Source organism: Phascolarctos cinereus, unplaced genomic scaffold (assembly GCF_003287225.1).
Source record: "Phascolarctos cinereus isolate Bilbo 61053 unplaced genomic scaffold, phaCin_HiC Scaffold_5;HRSCAF=322, whole genome shotgun sequence".
Classification (NCBI taxonomy): Eukaryota; Metazoa; Chordata; class Mammalia; order Diprotodontia; family Phascolarctidae; genus Phascolarctos; species Phascolarctos cinereus.
In genome coordinates this window covers 347,104,713-347,120,798 of record NW_027555958.1, presented here as the reverse complement: position 1 = coordinate 347,120,798, position 16,086 = coordinate 347,104,713, and the positions used below count along the sequence as shown (strand labels likewise).

At 40.6% G+C, this 16,086-nt stretch overlaps 1 protein-coding gene across 1 annotated transcript in view; it reads right to left on the bottom strand.

The window, feature by feature from the left end:
- SDCCAG8 (SHH signaling and ciliogenesis regulator SDCCAG8) overlaps positions 1-16,086 on the bottom strand; it is a 261,854-nt gene that overhangs the window by 43,404 nt on the left and 202,364 nt on the right.

The following is a 16,086-nucleotide window of genomic DNA, read 5'->3' as shown; positions in this document are numbered from 1 at the left end:
TACACTAAATGAAACAATCTCTGTTTGCAAGAAAGGAGCTTATAATATGATGGGGGAGACAATAAGGATGTAGATATATTCATATGAGATAGCTATATATATATAGAGAGAGATATCCATAACTCTATAGATATCTATAAAGATATAGGCATCTCTATAGATAGCTATAGATAGATATCTATTAAGATCTGGATATCTCTATAGCTATATCAATACATGTATGTTTCTATCCTTGTCTCACCCATCAGATTTTATGCCCTTCCTTGCAAACAGAGATTATTTCATTTAGTGCGTATGTGTACACACACACACACACACACACACACACACACACGCATGCGCATGACAGACATAAAGAGAAGGATACAAATATACATGTAAAATTGTTCTATCCAAAGTATCTGAAGTTTGAACAGAGGGCATTTGCAGGACAAGTTGCATATGGAAAGAAGAGAGGGGATTTCTGAGATGAAGGTGAGATGAGAGTACATTTCAGACATGAGGGACAGCCAATACAGAAGCACGAAGACAGGAAACAGAAGTGGTATGCGAGTCAGAGGCAAGGCCAGTTTGGCTGAATTGCAGTATTGGAAGAAGAGTCAGGAATGAGAGATTAGGGGAAGGTTAGGACAGGTGTTTAGAACTACATACAAGAGTTTATATTTGATTCTAAAGCCAACAGGAAGCCACTTGAGTTGCCTGAGCATGGGAGTGATGCAGCCAGATTTGTTCTTAAGGAAAACACTTTGGCAGCAGTGTGGAAGATGAACTTGAGGCAGAGAGACCAGTGACCAGGCTGCTGCAATAATCCAGGGGAGAGGTGATTAGGGCCTGGACTAAGGAGTCAGCTGTGTCAGGAGAGAGAGAGTGATGCTACAGAAGTAGAAAGGAAGATGTGGCAACTGATTGGATGGTAAGGAGATGAGGATAACACCACAGAGAGAGAGAGAGAGAGAGAGAAGTCGGGGACTTAGGGCACAGCCTTGGGCAACACCCCCAGTTAGGAGTCATGATCTGGATGATCAACCAACAAAGAGAAAGCTGAAGCAGCAGTTAGACAGGTAGGAGAACCAAGATGGAGTGGTGTCACAAAAGTCTAGAGGGGAGAGGGAGGTTGACAATGTCAGATAGGGCAGAGGGTTTGAGAAGGATGAGGAATGGAAAATGATCGTGAGATTTGGAAATGAAGAGATCACTAGCGACAACTGAGAGAACGAAGGAGGTCAGAAGCCAGACTGCAAAGGGCTGAGGAGTGAGAGAGAGGAAGCAGAAGCAGCAAGTGTAGACAGCTGTTTCTAGGAGTGCCTAAAGGACAGGAGGAGATTACAGACTAAGAGAAAACCTCTCATCCTCTAAAACCATAGACTCTAAAAAGCAAGTGAATAAAAAAGCATATCTGAGTATGTAAAGAGCAAACCGACAGACCCAGAATCTCATATAATCATCAGAGCAGAGATTTGCTACAAGAGAGCGGCTCTGTAGTGAGTTTACCAACAGGTAAGTGAGAAGTAAAGTCAGAGTATAACTGTGCTATCAAATGTGATTGAAAATCCAGGTGACTAAATTAAAAAGAAAAGATGAAACTATTAGGTAACTTAAACATGTATGTATATATGTGTATGTATACACACACACACACACACACACACACACACACACACACACACACACACACACACATATATATATATATACACACTTACTAGCAGTTATACAAATAAAGAGACATTGTAGCAAAAAATAAAAATAAAAAAGAGGCCTGAATTTGGAGTCTCAGGACTGCTTCTTATCACTTTCTTGTCCCTCTTTGCCACTCCCCACTTTCTGGACCCACTATATTTGCTGTCTTCCATTAGTGCGCCATTAAAATGTAATGGAGCTCTGTTAGGGTAGGACCTGTCTTGTTGCTTCTATTTGTATCCTCAGCATGGAGCAGGACAGCGCAATGGATTCATGGATTATGCCACTAAGACAGACTGTCCATCTATCTCTCAGGAGAGCTGGGCTCAGTCTTGGATTTTCAACCTTGGGCAAGTCATTTAAATTCTCTGTTTCTTCAGTGACAAAATGAAGGGAATAGACTAAGTGCATTTTGCAAAACTCTGTTATCTGAGTGCTGCTAGGACTTTGAGTTCCTGTGTCTCTAAAGTGAGGAAGTTATCCCTTAGGATCCAAATCGAATAAGTTTTACTGAACTAGTAAAAGCCACCTGCTAATGAAGTGCAAACACACATATACATATATGTATGGGTGTATAGATGGATGGATGGATGGATGGAGTTAGTCTCAAGTAAAGGGGCTGTTATTCGAACACACATGCCAGAATGGGAATGCAGTCATCAAAATAAGGACTGTCTTCTTCAAAGCCATCATGGTGGGAGGCTGTTCCAATGATGTTCAGGACATTTTAGAGGTTCTTCTTCTGAATTGTCTTCAGCACCTGTGGCATTTTCTTTTGAAAACTTTTAATCCTGGTAAAGCTTCATCTTTTGAGTATGAATTTGGTTTTGGGAAAAATCTAGAAAGTCAAAGGTAGTATGGCACAGTGGGGCAGCACTGACCTTGGAATGCTGAACTTAGAGTCAATGGATCTGAGTTTGACTTCTGTCTTTGGAAATTACTCCCTGTGTGACCTTGGCCAAGTCACTTACCTCTTTGGTCCTCAGTTTCCTCATGTGTAAAGTGGAAGCAACATGAATGGGGGAGGGGCTTGAGAAGGCTATATTAAAAGACCTCTAAGGTCTCTTCTAGCTGTCTATCTACAGGATGATCCTATGAGTGGGCTTAAGTTTGATAATTAAGGTCAGGTTAGGTAACAGGGCATTTGGTTAAGAGTAAAAAAAGATAAAATAAAACTGAGATGTGACTACTTGGCTCTGGAGGCAATACCATAAGAGGGGTTCCAGAGCTTTTTTTTTTTTTGAGGTAAAGGCCTCCTTTTTGGAACAAGCCTTTTATCTCCCAAGTTGACTACTTTGAAGGCAACAGCATGTTTGTTTTTTTTTTCCATGTGTATATTCTGGTATGTTTGTTAAAATATCAGTCTCATTAACCTACATTCATATTTATAGGGGGAAAGGGAATCACTATTTATATAAGCACCTACTATGTGCCAGGCATTGTGCTAAGTGCTTTTTACAAATACTATCTCATTTGATCCTCCCAACAACTTTGGGAGGTAGATGCTGTTATTATCCTCATTTTATAGTTGAGGAAACTGAAGCAGAGAAAGGTTAAGTAACTTGTCCAGTTTCACCCATCTAAGTGTCTGAGGCTCAATTTGAACTCAGGTCTTTCTGATTCCAAACCTGGCAATCCATCTACTGTGCTACCAGCTGTAGACTTTATCTGCACAGTACCACTTTCTTGGCTTGGATCTAAGGAGTAGTATCCCCACCACAGAGATAGGAGAACTCAGAGTCCCAGCAGGCCTTTGAAAATATTGTTCTTTGAAATGCCATAAAAGTTTAAAGCACTTTTAATGCCAACAAGTTAGTTGCCCCCGAGAGCCTCTCTAAAGTAGAGGTTTTAAAGCTGCCAGTGAGCAGTTGGGGATTCACTCACATGTCATTGTTTGGTCATTTCAGTCATTTCTGACTCTCTGTGACCCCATTTAGGGCTTTCTTGGCAAAGATACTAGAGTGGTTTGCCATTTCCTTCTCCAGCTCATTTGACAGATAAGGAAACTGAGGCAAATATGGGTAAGTGATTTGCCCAGGGTCACACAGCTAGTAAGTGTCTGAGGCCACATTTGAATCAGGAAGATGAGTCTTGCTGACTCCAGGCCCAGGACTCTATCCATTGTGCCACCTAATATATGGTACATGGGTTCAAGCCTGCCTGTGGGTTCTTTTACACTCCTGCAATTGGCATCAGAAAAGTCTCTAGGCAACTATGGTTCTAGTGTGTGGATGAATTTCAAAAAAGTATAGTTTGATGTTATATTTGTAGAAAGTAAATATTAACAATTTTGAATGGACCATGTACTTCATGGCTCTTAGAGAGAGAAAGAAGGAAGAAAGGAAAGAAGGAAGGAAGGAAGGAAAGAAATATGTGGCTATGAGGATGAGAAAGGATAGGAAGAATGAGAAAGGAGAAAGGAAACACAAAAATTATTTTTTCTTTAGGGTTTTGTTTGGTGAAGGGTTTGGGACAGCTAGGTGGCCCAGTGGATAGAGCGCCAACCCTGAAGTCAGGAGGACCTGAGTTCAAATCCAGCCTCAGACATATAACATTCACTAGCTGCGTGACTCTGAGCAAGTCACTTAACCCCAATTGCCTCACCAAAAAAACTCAAAAAACAACAACAAGAAAGGGTTTGTCAAAAACCTTGAAAGACTTAGGAACTCTGTTCAAAGCAATGACCAGCCACAGTCTTTCAGAGGACTCATGATGAAACATCCTGACAGAGACAGAGAGATGATAAATGCAGAATACACACTGAGCTTTTGATACAGCCAATGCATGAATGTTTTTGCTTCCCTTTCTTCTTCAACATTGGAGGGGTTGGGGGAGGAAGGAAGGGGAGCAGGAGAGAAGGTGATTTTCCTTTATTAAGAAAATAAAATTTATTTTTAAAAAAGAAAGATTTTGTCACTATCCTACCAGGGGGATGATTCTATTTCAGGGGTGAAGTTTTATTCCAATAGAGCTGTTTTTCTCAGCTGACAAACGTGAACAATTCTGGAAAAATCTCTTGGGGCTGGTCACTAGTCAGATATTTTCTATGTATGCACACCACATCTTGTCAATAATCTTTCAGTTACCATTAAATTCAATTTTAAAAATTAGGTATCTATAATTTTTAAGAGCAAGAACTAAACATTTTAGGATTGGGGTTGTTTTCAATGTTAAATCTTTTATTTCAATGCAATTTCCAATTTCAAAGTGATTTCAGAGCAGTATCAGGATTTGATGATGCAGCACAACCGAGCCTCTTAACAATGCATGTTGGAGACACAGTCAATATTTATCATCTAGCTCTCTTATCAGAGGCTGTATGCAAAGGCGGTGTGATTTGGCCCACGGTATACACAGATTTGTTTAATATGTAAGCGATAGGTTGTGGACCTGTGATTTCATTACTTTTAGATAAAGGAGCTCCCTCTACCAATGCAGGTCAGCATCTTCTTTGTAATGTAAGAGTTGCCTAGATCAGAGGTGTCAAACTAGCTGCCAGTAAATGCCCAAGTGCAAAATGCAATTGGGGAATGTTATACAAAATGAATAAAAATACAATACAACATAGATAATGTTAATTTGTGGTTTCAGAATCCATTTCTATATGAGTATGACATCATTAGCCTAGAGCACTGAGAGGCTAAGTGATTGGCTAGGCAATTACACAGTCAGCAATTGTCAGAGGTGGACTTGAACTCAGGCCTTCTTGGCCCTGAGACCAGCTTTCTATCCACTGTACCATGGCTGCCTCTTACATATATGTAGCATATCTAAAATATAAATTATAAAGTGTTTGTATATATACATATATATGTATATATGGGAGAGGGAAAGGGGGAGAGTATATGTGTGAGAGAGAAGGGGGGGGAGAAAGAGAGAGAGAGAAAGAGAGAGAGAGAGAGAGAGAGAGAGAGAGAGAGAGAGAGAGAGAAAGAGAGAGAGAGAGAGAGAATGCTATATGTTCCTTAACAACACAGTTTAAAATTATTTTCAAGTTCCTTTTACATGGCACAATAAATCATTGTATAGCATATGTAAAATTTATTGAAATAAAACTACTGGTATATATTTGGAATCTGATCTAACATCACAAGAATAATTAGAAATTTCCTACTAAGAGAATATTCCTAAGAAAATATCATTTCAATAAAAATTAACAGTCTACAGAAGGCTTCCAAAGTAAAAATTATTTATAAAGGATGCTGGAACATTTGGGGATTGCTGTTCAGATGCTGACATGAAGAAATGTGAGTGGCTGTAACAGAAATCTGGATTTATGGTTCACATATGTGCAGAAGTAGAGCATTCTCTTCAAATAAAGCCACTGTGTTTCTCGTGCCAAATCTACCTCTGTTACTGATGTCACCATAAGAGAATGGGATATTCTGGGATGGTTTTCTTCAACTGACTCGGTTATCATACTGCCTCATGTCAGGACTAAAGTCTCCTTTATCTGATTCCTTCAAGATCAATTTCCACAAGTCCAGGTTCTCTCCTCCAGCATCTCCTGCTCTCAGTCCCTTAAATTCATTCCTGTCACATGCAAATTTAGGCAAGGGGAATTAAAAAAAGAAACGCAATGCTTACAGGCAGTGCAATGCCTCACACCCCTTGTAAGTCATCTTTTATCACCTACTTAGCCAGTGGCTTACGATGTAGCTATGAAAGCACAACACAGCCAATCTTTCCCAGTCCCAGTGGGCTCAAGAAGAGGACATGTGACTTGTTTGGGGTCGGGCAGGGGCTTTCTATCTTATATTCATAAAAATCTGGTATATATTGGATTTTTGGAGGACACTCAATATATATCCCCAGCTAATCCTCTTTAGCACTGGCTGCTTTCTTTCAGGCTCCTTATACACTGGCCCACAGAAGCTGGCATATTCCTTTCTCCTCACTACCATTTCCAGATCCATCCCTTTGCAACCTCACCTTTGTGGTTCAACCAAACAATTATCTACCTGCATTCAGGTCATACTCCCTCCTTTTTCAAAAAGTTCAGTACATGTCTGAGACTATTCTGCTCTATTCCAACCCCTGCCCTAATATTTGGGGGGCTTCAAATGCAAATTAATAGCCCCTGAAATATTCTGGGTTCTCAGTTTATTAGCCTCCTCAGAGTGATATCTTCACTCCACCTCAGCCATCCACATAATTGTCATACCCATGTGGATCATCACAAATGAGGTAAAAACCATTCTTAGCTCACAGGACATACTAAAGCAGATGATAGGCCTGCGGGCCATTGTTTGTTGATTCCTGATCCAGAATTCTGAAATTCCTTTCTAAGATTAAAATCTCCTGTGTTTCTTTCACTCTGCCTCATTTCTCCCACACCTAACTTTTGTCTACACTACTTCCTCCAGTTCCTCAACCCCTCCCTGTTCTCATAGTCCATCACCTATCCGGCCACATTTTCCTCCCTTCACTTACGGTTGACCAATTCAACTACAAACTTTCCTCTACCACTGAATTCCTTGCTTCCTTTTCCTACTGCCACTCATGCCTCATCAAACTCCAGCTTTGTGTTACCCTTGATCTCTGCTTTCTAGGCTGCTACGTGTGTGTTTCTGAATTCTGCTGCAAAGTCAGGCAACTCTGACTAGGTCATCTCATCTCAACTAGGCATTCACTGCTTGCATCATACTCTCCAATTGATATTCTCTCACATTCCCTGCACCAACGATTCCAAACTCTCTTTTCTCTTTTTACTTCTTCCCTCCTTCACCCTTTCTCTAGGGGTCTTTGCCTTCTGCTCTACTGAGGAAACTGGGATCGTTTACTGTGAGTTCCCTCTTCTCTATTTCACAGTTTTAAAAAAAACCCTTATCCTTTATCTCCTTCTCTCCTCTCTCACCCTGATCTCTGAGGAAAATGGGGGCCTTCTTACCAAGACCAACCTCTCTATTTGTGCTCTTGATCACATGGCTCCAGGAGTTTGCCCCTTAATCATCAATCTTGTTACCTTTCCCTCTTCTCCCCTCTACCCCGCCTTCATAAAATCATATATTCAGGAATGGAAAGAGGCTCAGAGGTCATCTAATCTACCCCACAACCCTATTTTATAACTCAGGAAATGAGACTCAGAAATGTTAAGTCACTTGACCAAGATGACCCAGTCCTCTGACTCCAAATTTGGTGTTCTTTCATTCATACCATGGTGTCATGCTTATCCACTGGCTCCTTCCCTGCTCTCTACAAGCACATCCTGGTTTTCCATAACCTTAAACACTATCACTTGACCCTACCAATCCCTCAAGCTATTGTCCTGTATCTCTTCTTTCACAGCCACATTCCTTTTCCACTTACTTAGTCTGAATTTCCACCCCAATACTTGACTTAAACACTTTCTCTAAGTTTACCAGTGATCTTGTAGCTGCTAACAATCTCTTATCCTTTCCTCAGTCTCCACCTTTCTGTGGCTTTTGACATTGTTTAAAACTCCCTTCTAGAAACTCTCTCCTCCCCTGACTCTGAGGCCACTATTTCCTCGTGATTCTCCTCCTATCTGTCTGACTGCTCCTTCTCAGCATTCTTTTTAAGATCACCCCTCCATCGCCCGCCTACTAAATATGAGCATCTCCCAATGCTCTGGCCCTGTGTCTTTCCTTTTCTGTTTCTATGTCCTTTTTTTTGAGTCTTTTTTAGCTCTCTTGGGTTTAATTACCATCTCTTCACAGATGACTCCCAAATATCTATATCCAGCTCTGAATGCCAGTCTCACATTGCCAACTGTCTGTGAGACACGTCCACATGGATGTCCCACTGGTATCTCAAATTCCACATGTCCAAAACAGACATCTCATCCAACCTCCAAACTTCCCTATTCCCCTATTTCTATTGAGGGCATACTATCCTCTTAGTCAGCCAGGTTTTGTAACCTCTGAATCTTCCTCATCACTTTTCTCTTCCCCACTCCTATTTTTTAATCAGTTTCTAAGTTCCATCAGCCTCGGTAACATTTTCCCCACCTCTAACCCTAACCCAGTCTCTTTATTCCTAAAGTTACTGTCCTAATTCGGGGCTCCTCACTTCTATGCCTGAACTCTTAATTAGGCTTTATACTTTCAATCTTTCTCCTCTCCAATTCAACCTTCACAAAACTGCCAAAATAATCTTCCCAAAGCACGGGTCTGGCCATATTATTTTCCTACTCAAAAACTGCCAATAGTTCCCTTTTGTCATTAGGATAAAATACAAACTCCGCTGACTGGCATTTAAAGCCTTCCGTGACCTGACTCTTAAGTACCCTTCCACATTTATTTTATATTACTTCCCTTCACGTATTCTATATTCTAGACAAACTGGCTTATTGGCTATTCCCCAAACTAACATTCCATCTCCAGGCTTTCTAGCTCTACTTCTTAGGATTTCTAGCTGCCTTTTAGACTCAAGTTAGGTGCCACATCCTAAATGAAACTGTTCCCTTTCCAATCACTTGACAGGGCTCTCTCTTTTTTCCAATTATCTTATATCTATGGTATTTGTATTTTTGATACCTGGTTCCTAAGCACATGGAAGACAGGTTCTTTCTGTTTTTATCTGTAGTCCTAGAGCTTGGTTAGCAAAGTACCTGGCACGTAGTAAGTGCTTAATAAATGCTTGTTGACCTGACTTGACCTAGCACAATACCTGGTACACAGTAAGTGCTTAATCAATGCTTACTGAATTGAAATGAATGACAGCCACTATTTTATGGGCGCTCAATATCACTGTTAGCAAAAAGTCAATGATCTAAATGATGAAATGCTGTGGCCTTCCTACATGACTGCAAGACGGGGGAAAGCAGGAAACACTGGATCTGCTGTTTGCATATCTTCATTAAAATGAAGTAGGAACAACATTTGGTTGTTCCCATTTAGATTCAGCTACTATCACAGCATAATGATCTAGCCTCTTTTTCTGACAATAAGCCTGATATTGAATCTGAACAGCTTAAGATAAAAAGCTGAGTTATCTTCTTTACTACAGGAAAACCAACAATGCTATGTTCTCTACTTTCTTCACCCAGGCCTACGGTATAATCTCATATCACATCAAACCAAATGCTGTATCATATCAATATGTGTGTACACATACACACACACACACCCCCCATACATTTAGAGCTGGAAAGAAACTTGGAGATCATCTAGACCAATGTATTCATTTTACAGAGAAGAAAAAAGAGGAATAAAGAGATGAAGTGCCTTGCCTATGGCCTCAACATTGAAATGCACAAACAGGCTGAAATCGTCAAGAGACTCAGTGGAATTTGTGCTCAAGTCTTGCCCTACCTCTCACAAGAGCGCCAACAACAGGTCTTGTGGGCGATTGAGTGAGCCAAGCAGGTAACTGCTCCAGAGCTGAACTCCATCATCCAGCAGCAGCTCCAGGCTCACCAGCTGTCCCAGCTCCAGGCCCTGGCCTTGCCCCTGACTCCACTGCCCGTAGGCCTGCAGCCTCCGTCATTGCCAGCTGTCAGCGCAGGCACTGGCTTCCTCTCCCTTTCTGCCCTGGGCTCTCAGGCCCCGCTCTCTAAGGAGGATAAGAACGGGCATGATGGGGATGCCCGTCAGGACGATGATGGTGACAAGTCAGATTAGAGGCACAGCACTGGGAATGGGGGAAGAGGCTTGGTATTTATGGTGGCTGCTGGCACCCTGGCACCTCAGTGCCAGCTGGCCCATCTAAGACGTTGCCCCCAGCCCCATAGCTTTGACCGCTCCCCTGCTCCCTGCTAGCCCCTTTCCCCTTCCCCTAAATCCCTTGGGGTGTGAATGGGACCAGACTGGGTCAGAAGGGAATAAAAGAATGAACCCACCTTAGCTCCAAGCGTGCTTCATGTACAGGTGGCAAAAAGCAAATGTGGATGAGACCCAGGGTTAAACTTAGGGCCTGTGAAGCTAAATCTTCCCTTCTTCCCACTTTATAAGAAAAGAGAATTTTCCTGGTCACTCGTCAATGGAACAGTTTGCTTGGCTCACCCTTGCTCTGATGTCATTGTTCCCATAGCAGTTTACTGGTCGTCTCAGAAGCTACCTATTCACCCATGTTGTCCCAAACCATATCAGATAGGCATGGAGTTTTGTTGTGACCACCCCACAATTTGGGAGCAGCCTGGTGTGTTCTAGGGAGTAAGCGCTGGCTGCCGTTCCATCAACCTCGTTTCCCATGCAGCTGGAAGAATGATAGGTATAAAGTTAGAGGATCAAGGTTCACATCTCAGTTCTGATATATTTCCTTGTGTGTCCTTAGCCAAATCACCTAATTTGCTCTGGGACTCAGTTTCCTCATCTATAAAATAAAGGATCTCTACAAGATTATCTCTACTTCTCAAAATTCAGCTCAAAATTCTATAATCCTATTATTTTGTCCAGGCAAGGAAAGGTCATGGAACATAAAGATAAAAGAGCACTTGATGAGCTTCTAAGGTGGAATGACAGCTCAAAAGGAATGTACCTCCTGATATTTGCATTTATCATATCAGCCAATGTAAGTTAATAAGCAAAGACCCTAACCGTAGACTGGAAAAGCAACAAGAACAACAATGTGAAGTAACACATAGTGGAAAAGTTTTACTATTAAAAATAATGTCTACACACGCTTCTATCTTCAATATCACAAATATGGCATGAACAGAATTTGTATGAAAACAGACTTGCAATAGAGGTAGGTATCACCCCCTTGGAACACACTTACTTGATCTTTTTCATCAATTTCTTGTTTATTGTTCTACCTTACTTCCTACACACCTCACAGGGTGTTGGGAGGATTAGTTAAGTCAGCGAAGGCTTGAGATTTTCTAATGAAAGGTGTTATGTAAATACACAGTATTATTTTGTTTTTATTCCAGCATTACTGGTTTGAAATAGTTCAGTGTGTGCAAATATGTTTAATAATGTGTATTAATTTGATTTCCATAAATAGAAATCCCTAAGCATCTCGAACAAGGAAGTGCCTTGTACTGGGGTTTTATTAGCACCATGAAATAACTAATGGTGGTCCCAGAGGACTAATCAATGCTCTTTGGCCCTTTCTGACAAAATTCAAGATAAAGGGATCTACGTGGTCTCCTTGGCAGTTAGGTTCTGGTTGCCAAGACCACATTCCAGATGCCAAAATAGTCACTCTAAGTTGGCATTCCTAGGATGCAGTGCAATCCCGAAGGTCATACCTCAAAATGTAACGCTAAACTCTATCTCAACCTGAAAACAGGAACCAAAGAGTGTGATGAAATGTTCCTATGGCACGCAATTAGCACCGCTCTCAATTATGCAGTTTTCACAAATTAAAAGAAAGTACCATCTATCTCCATACCATTATCTTTGTAAAACCACCTCTTTCCACACAGGTGCCACTGATGATGCCTTTTTACACTGGTTCACTTTGATCTTCTATAACCTCTCAACCATCTATGTTAACAAATCTAAACCAAGGAGAAGGGTCAGCCTTTTTTCCTAATATCTAAAATGCCTCTATTCTCAGCTGAGCCACCTGCAACTGCTGATTTTGCATCTAAATAAGGCAAAACTGATAACTCCCATCAGCCTCTGGGACAGGTATTCCCGTCAGAGATCACTTTTTAAACAGTCTGTGTGGGAATGTGAATATTTGGAAAAATGTCCCTTTCTCTCCTCCCTCATCACAGATGTTGAAGGGTCCCCTTCCATGAAAATGTATTAAAAGAAGCAGCCTACAGCTCTATCATGTAGATGGATATCATGGAATTGCTGCCTAAATTCACAGCTTTCACCAAGTGGTGAGTTTAGTGAGAAAGTTTCACTGTTGGGTAAATTTAATATCTTCTGTGTCTATATCTTAGCTCCCAATACACGAATCAGCTTAAAAGCACTGTGCCCACAAGTTCTGCTGCATGGACAATCCAAAAGGGTTCGGGAGATAGACGGATTTAAGGGGCAGCTTCTCTGATAGAGAGCAAGCACTTTAATACCTGAAATACCCAGAGACCCTCCCTCATGAAGATGGAAGAAAAGAAGGCCCTCTGCCTGGACTTCTGCTTCCTCATTCATCACATTCTGTGCTTAGCACAGAGTCTGGCACGTAGCGCACACTCAAAGGAGGCTGGCTAGCTGACCAGTATTCTTATTTGCATTTAGACCGCTGTCTGCTCCATTAAATTGTAAGAGCCTTGAGAGCAGGAACTATGTTATTCTCTTTTGTGTACTTACGCCCTTACAGAGTACCCTGAACATTTTAAGTGTTTAATAAATATTTGTTTATTTGAATCAACTGGGAAGGGTGATCGGTCAAATACCTTCCTTGAATTTTAATTTATCTTAGGATAATTTTAATTTTAATCTACTATCCACAAATATCACAATCTTATGATGCTGAAATCTTATAGTGGTATTCATGACACACCAGGTCCATCACAGAGACTGTCCAAGGCAGTTTATTAAAGAGAAGACCAGAAAGACCTGGTTAAAAACTGGGTAGTAAGTAGCATGGGGATAGGCTTTGTGAACAGTGGTATAAGGAGATTATAGATCAGAGTTCTGCATCCAGGGTCCCCGATCTTTTTTTTTTCCAAATATTTTGATAGCTATATTTCAATATAATTGGTTTCCTTTATGATTCTATGTATTCTGTTTTAATCATGTAATAACATTCTGAGCAGGGGCTCAGAGATTTTAGCAGAATGGCAAAAAGGTCCATGCCACATAAAAAAATCTATGAATCTCTATTCTTAAAGGTATTTGCATAGCACTCATCGGCAATGGATTAAACAATGAATGATTCACTGGCTACAATGCAAACAGATAATGATGATGAAAAATTTATATATGATCAATAACCCTTCTCATAATCTTCCTTAGGCTTCTTTTTTTTTTTTAACTTTGCCACACTCTCCCCAACCAGCCATCCCGACTATGAAACAGTATATACCTAACAGTGCTTCCTCACTGATATGGTATGGTGGGTCTTAGTAAAAGCTGTCTCTGGGTTATAGTTAGAGATTGGGAGTGGGGGATGGGAGATGGAGGGAGAGGAAGCATGGGCTCACATATGGAAAGGGGCCAGAAGACTTTTCTGCTTATGCAGCTCAAAACTGCCCATTCTGCCTTTTATTCATCTGAAAGCTGTATCTTATCAGCAGCAAACAGGACAAAAGGGGGCCCTACAGGGTCACCACAAAAAAAGAAAGAAAGAAAAAGGGGGCATTGGGGTTTTTCAAATGAAGCAAGTTCATAGACAACGATCCAGGTTGTTAGCATCACTGGGATGCAAATCTGGCTTGTAGGTACTGAGGAAAGGAATAATGTAGCACAAGCCACTTTGCAGACTATGAAACTGGAACTCCAACATGTCAAAGTTTTATTCACTTTAAAAGTTATATATGTATATATGTCATATATACATATATATACAAATACTATACACACATATAAAATATATTTAATATAATTCACGTTATTATAGTAAATGGTTATATGAAAAAATGTGATGTAACTGAAAGAGTCCTGGATTAGTAGTCAGGAGAGAGATTTTGTTCCTGGCTCTGTTGCCGGCCTGTTACATATATGACCTTGGGTGAGTCCCCTATGCTCTTTCTGATTCAATTTCCATATTGATAAAAATGGAGCGATTGACTAAAGTCCTTTCTAGCCCTGAGATTCCAAAAGAATCTGAGAATTCTGTGCTGTGAATCTTTTAGCTTTGCAGACCGGACATTCCACAATGCTGGAATGAAAACTAAGACTATAGGTTCTGCCCTTTGAAACACTGTACTAATGGGTACCGAAAGGTCAGCAGCTTCCTTCAGCTCACATGCTAGAATGATCAGACTGACCCTACATGCTTTCTCTTTGATCAACCTTATATTTGACTGCATTTTTAGTAAATTATCCATGTAGTTGTATTTTGACAGCTCTCTTTACAGCAGTAAAACAAAATGTGTGCATCGCAAATGGCAAAGATTCAAATTTCAGCTCTGTTTATCCAAAATAGCACTGAACTGCTTCTGTACTTATGCTATACTGCCTACAGATTTACGGAAGGGGAGACAGATGGGATGAATTTAGCAGGGAAACAGCTGTGCCTTGAAGAAGAGACAAGCAAAACTTTTGCTATCAGGCTTCATTATGTATCAAGGTACAAGTAAAATGTGTATCCGTAAGGCAGCCAAAAAAGTGTTTTTCATTTGACTGGTGATAATTACCTTTTCTCAACAGCTGACAATGTTCTAAATAGCATTAAACAGGTATAATAATTAAGCAATAAGATACAACAGGCAGTAACTTGGTGGGGATCATGGCCCGCCTCAGGTGTGTTGTGAGGTACAAGGCCCAAATGGCAACTGATTCCAACTGCCTAAGAAATAGAGCCAACCCCAAGGCATCACTGTTGGGAGGGTGAAAAAAAAAACTGGAAGAGGAGCACAAATTCACATAGAGCCTTTTACAGGGTGGTGGTGAAGGATGGTGCAGAATGGGATTGTTACAACAGCGGTAATATGAAAACCCAGTGAAGAGAGTAACCTACATTTAGCCTGTTCACGCGGTTTCTTAACGAGGAACCTAAATCATTTTATTCCTTCTAAGCATCACTGAACTACAAATCGTGCACTTTTTAATGTGTGAAAACACAATTTCAGGCTTCTCTTTTGTGAATGGCTTTCATTAGTGTTAAAATGTCTAAATAAGAGCTAGGTCCCTTCAAGAGTCTTCATTTTACTTAGCATATGAAATTCTTGGAAAGTTTATTTTTAAATACTTAGAATGAGTGATCCCACAGATTTATTCAGCAACATTAGGGCTTACTCAACATTCCCACGTATCAAGATTCTGATGCTCATGACACATGCTCAATGGCTGGTACAGGTTAAAAGGACTTACAAACATTCCACTCATCCTAACACCTTATAGCCTCAATCAACAGAGTGCTAGCTACATTATTTTTAAAAAGGCAGGGGGAAGAGAAATAATTACATTTTTAGCAAGAGAAATGATGCCCTGTTTATTAACTACAATTAAACTTTATAAAATATGGTCCCTTAGGAATAAGGACTTTAAAATGGATAACCAAGAAATAGAAGCATGTATACAACACATGTGACTGTCATAGCCACAGTGTAAAAGACACTATTTCATGAACTATGATAAAAATCCCCTTTCTGCTGCACTAGTGGCTAACACCAAGCTCCACCCATATCAATGACATTATTGTTGCCATGGTAACTAAGGGGGAAAAGGCAGAGAGTGCCTAAAAAAAGCACAAAAGGCGAATGAAATAAGACGAGTATGTGCCATAAACATCGTATGTGATCATGAGATGTGGCACCACAAAGCTTTCACTGACAAGCTGGGGATGACCACATTCCTTGTGAGTGGTAATACAATGCAAAGCACTAACATATTCAAAAACATGTTCAAAGTGTTCAAAAGCAGACGTGAACTCCTTCCC